At 35.8% G+C, this 4,759-nt stretch overlaps 1 long non-coding RNA gene across 1 annotated transcript in view; it reads right to left on the bottom strand.

Moving 5' to 3' along the window:
• The window catches only part of LOC107589122 (uncharacterized), a 13,201-nt gene that overhangs the window by 784 nt on the left and 7,658 nt on the right, over positions 1–4,759 (bottom strand). The gene's annotated exons all lie outside the window — the stretch shown is intronic.

Genomic DNA, 4,759 nt, shown 5'->3' on the forward strand with positions numbered 1-4,759 from the left:
GGTGTCATCAAACTATGCCTTTGCCTCTTTGTTTATTTTGAATATGCGCCCTCTAGCAGCGAAAATTACATATTGTGCCTTTAATGAACCTAAGAATTTTTATTATATATATATATATATATATATATATATATATACACATACATACAGTGGTGTGAAAAAGTTTTTGCCCCCTTCCTGTTTTTTTAATTGTTTGCATATTTGTCAAACTAATTTTAATATTACACAAAGATAACCTGAGTAAATACAAACTGCAGTTTTAAAATTATGATTTCATTTATTAAGTGTAAAAATCTGTCCAAACCTGCCTGGCACTACATGAAAAAGTAATTGCCCCCTAAATCTAATAACTGGTTGTGCCACCCTTTGCAGCAACAACTGCAATCAAGCGTTTGCGATAAATGGCAATGAGTCTTTCACAGGAATTTTGGCCCACTCTTCTTTGAAGAATTGTTTTCATTCAGCCACATTGGAGGGTTTTTGAGCATGAATGGACTGTTTAAGGTCATGCCACAACATCCCAATCGGATTTAAGTCTGGACTTTGACTTGGCCACTCCAAAACCTTAATTTTGTTTTTAACCTTAAAGTACGCTTGACCTTAAAGTACGCTTGAGCTTGAGGTCACATTCTCCTTCAGGATTTTCTGATTGAGAGCAGAATTCATGGTTAGATCGCATGATGTGTTGCTCTTTAAGCATGCTTCACTTTGTCAGAAGGTTCTATTTAAGTGATTTCTTGATTCAACAGGTCTGGCAGTAATCAAGCCTGCGTGTGGCTAGTGAAATTTAACTCAGCTTTCTAAAATAATGTGGTTAATCACAGTTCTTTCATGATTTAAGAGGAGGGGCAAATAATTTTTCACGTAGGGCCAGGTAGGTTTGGACAGCTTTTTTCCCTTAATAAATGAAATTATCATTTAAAAACTGCATTTTGTATTTAATTGCATTATCTTTGCGTAATATTAAAATTGGTTTGATTATCTGAATCTTTTACGTGTGACAAATATGCAAAAAATAAACAAAACAGGAAGGGGGCAAAAACCTTTGTATTTACTTGCATTATCTTTGCGTAATATTAAAATTAGTTTGATGATCTGAATCTTGTAAGTGTGACAAATATGCAAAATAATTTAAAAAACAGGAAGGGGCAAAAACCTTTTCACGGCACTGTACAGGTGCATCTCAATAAATTAGAATGTCGTGGAAAAGTTCATTTATTTCAGTAATTCAACTCAAATTGTGAAACTCGTGTATTAAATAAATTCAATGCACACAGACTGAAGTAGTTTAAGTCTTTGGTTCTTTTAATTGTGATGATTTTGGCTCACATTTAACAAAAACCCACCAATTCACTATCTCAACAAATGAGAATATGGTGACATGCCAATCAGCTAATCAACTCAAAACACCTGCAAAGGTTTCCTGAGCCTTCAAAATGGCCTCTCAGTTTGGTTCACTAGGCTACACAATCATGGGGAAGACTGCTGATCAGACAGTTGTCCAGAAGACAATCATTGACACCCTTCACAAGGAGGGTAAGCCACAAACATTCATTGGACAGGCACAGAGTCATAGCTTCATGTTAAGTATTTGCTAAACTTTATTTAGAGCAGTAATACTTTACATTTTGACTCCAAAGCCCCATTAATATTCAAAAACTAGAAAAATGTATATTCATTATAATTATGCACATGGCATTTTAAGATTTCATTAATTTACGTGACATTCCTGGGACTATAAGTCCCACTTTTCATTACAATATTAACTTGAGTAATTTGAAATAATCTTAAACCTCCCCTTGCAAGTTTCATAAGGGTTTGTAGTAGCCTAGGTTTGGTTGCTTTTTTTCTACTCCAGAAAACTCTGTTTTGTATTATCTATTATTTGTATTATAGCCTATGCCATGGAATGCATTTGTTTCAGTGATATATTAGTAGGCCTATTACTGAAATAGTTTTTATTAATATTTTTAATTACCTTTTCTTTTCTTAACTGCCAATAGTTGAGCTAAAAGAACAACCTCTGAGAAATCTTGCAGTGTACATTTTTGAAGAACAAAAAAAGTCACCTACCGGTTACAATGACCGTTTTCCCATATAGTTTGGCAGTGCCGTTGAAGGTCTTCCTATGAACAAAAATCCTATGACCGATAAAATATGCAACCAATAAAATTACAATAAATAAAAAGAAAATCATGTTTGCGGTTGTGAGCGCAGAAGTCAGATGTCTAAACAAGTCAAAAGATGATAAACAGTCAAGCCACGCCCATCTGTAAACGCTGCCTGATAGTCTGGAATGTGGGTGTTATAACCATAGATAGCCTATAGCATGCAGTAAACCTGCGCAGTTTAAAACATCTGGAGCTCACATCTGCCCTTTGAACACAAGGCTCTCCAGATGTAGAGCTGAACGGGAAATTATTACTGGCTCTGTCCAGTAACTAATAATGAACGCGCAGTTTGCAGAGAAGCATTTGCTCACGGTGGACTGTCTGACTTAAAGGGACAGTTCACCCAAATATCGTTTACACTCCCACAAGTTGTTCCAAACCTGTAATAATTTCTTTCTTCTGGTGAACATAAAAAAAATACTTTGAAGAATGTGGATAACCAAACCAGTTTCTGGTCCCCATGACTCTGATAGTAATTTTCTGTACTATGGAAGTTACCGAGGACCAGCAGCTGTTTACTTACCCACATTCTTCAAAGTATCTTCTTTTGTGTTCAACAGAAGAAATAACTTTATGCAGGTTTAGAACAACCTGGGTAAATTATGACAGACTTTTCATTTTTGGGTGAACCATACCTTTAAAGTGACAGACACGTCTGTGCTTCTAAAGGCATAACCATATTGTTTTATTAAAATTTGGATAGTCTGTCAATATTATATTCCATACATTATCAGAGCTTGGTAGACATAATTATTCTATTTTTAGACATGATTAGACAGATGAATTAATAGATTATAATTAATGTTAGACCTCATTTATTAATTTATCATTTAAACAGTCAAGCCACGCCCATCTGTAAACGCTGCCTGATAGTCTGGAATGTGGGTGTTATAACCATAGATAGCCTATAGCATGCAGTAAACCTGCGCAGTTTAAAACATCTGGAGCTCACATCTGCCCTTTGAACACAAGGCTCTCCAGATGTAGAGCTGAACGGGAAATTATTACTGGCTCTGTCCAGTAACTAATAATGAACGCGCAGTTTGCAGAGAAGCATTTGCTCACGGTGGACTGTCTGACTTAAAGGGACAGTTCACCCAAATATCGTTTACACTCCCACAAGTTGTTCCAAACCTGTAATAATTTCTTTCTTCTGGTGAACATAAAAAAAATACTTTGAAGAATGTGGATAACCAAACAGTTTCTGGTCCCCATGACTCTGATAGTAATTTTCTGTACTATGGAAGTTACCGAGGACCAGCAGCTGTTTACTTACCCACATTCTTCAAAGTATCTTCTTTTGTGTTCAACAGAAGAAATAACTTTATGCAGGTTTAGAACAACCTGGGTAAATTATGACAGACTTTTCATTTTTGGGTGAACCATACCTTTAAAGTGACAGACACGTCTGTGCTTCTAAAGGCATAACCATATTGTTTTATTAAAATTTGGATAGTCTGTCAATATTATATTCCATACATTATCAGAGCTTGGTAGACATAATTATTCTATTTTTAGACATGATTAGACAGATGAATTAATAGATTATAATTAATGTTAGACCTCATTTATTAATTTATCATTTATATTAATCATAAATATATACATAATAAATAATCATATAAAAAAGTTAAAACATGCTAAAATATTTAGATAAAAATGGGATTACATAACTAAATAACATAATAATTTAGTCCTCATTTAAGCAAATGAATAAAATTATTTACATAATAAATAAATAATAAACGGGGGTCGTGAATGGGTGTCCCTTAATTACATGTATCAGTGAGCTGCGTCTCGGGCCGATGACGTCACTTCCAGGAAGGCATGCCCAGGGCTGCGTTCAGCCCTGACAAAACGGTGCAAAACGTTTTTTAAACGGAAACGGTGGTGCGTTGAACACACTGTTCTGATGACGCAAGGGTTGCAACTATGGCAGCTGAGAAGGCCATTCTTTGTGTTCTTTTTGAAGAATTTTCGGAGCCTGATGAAATCGATATAAATGCGTGTTTAATACTGCAAAATACACTCAATGTTACAGTCACTGCCCTTGCCGTCCAGAAATAAAAGAGAACATCCCAATAGAATTTTCAGGATGAAAAGACAAACATTTCAGGTGAAGGATAATCCACTTCTTACCTCCGAGACTGTGTTATGATCTACACTGAACAAAATTATAAACGCAACACTTTTGTTTTTGCCCCCATTTTTCATGAGCTGAACTCAAAGATCTAAGACTTTTTCTATGTACACAAAAGGCCTATTTCTCTCAAATATTGTTCACAAATCTGTCTAAATCTGTGTTAGTGAGCACTTCTCCTTTGCCGAGATAATCCATCCACCTCACAGGTGTGGCATATCAAGATGCTGATTAGACAGCATGATTATTGCACAGGTGTGCCTTAGGCTGGCCACAATAAAAGGCCACTCTAAAATGTGCAGTTTCACATACACATACATTCAAAATGCCATCAATAAAATGTACCTGTGTTCGTTGTCCATAACATATGCCTGCCCATACCATAACCCCACCGCTACCATGGGCCACTCGATCCACAACGTTGACATCAGCAAACCGCTCACCCACA

The sequence above is a fragment of the Sinocyclocheilus grahami genome, unplaced genomic scaffold, assembly GCF_001515645.1.
Source record: "Sinocyclocheilus grahami isolate Dianchi unplaced genomic scaffold, SAMN03320097.WGS_v1.1 scaffold112.1, whole genome shotgun sequence".
Taxonomy (NCBI): Eukaryota; Metazoa; Chordata; class Actinopteri; order Cypriniformes; family Cyprinidae; genus Sinocyclocheilus; species Sinocyclocheilus grahami.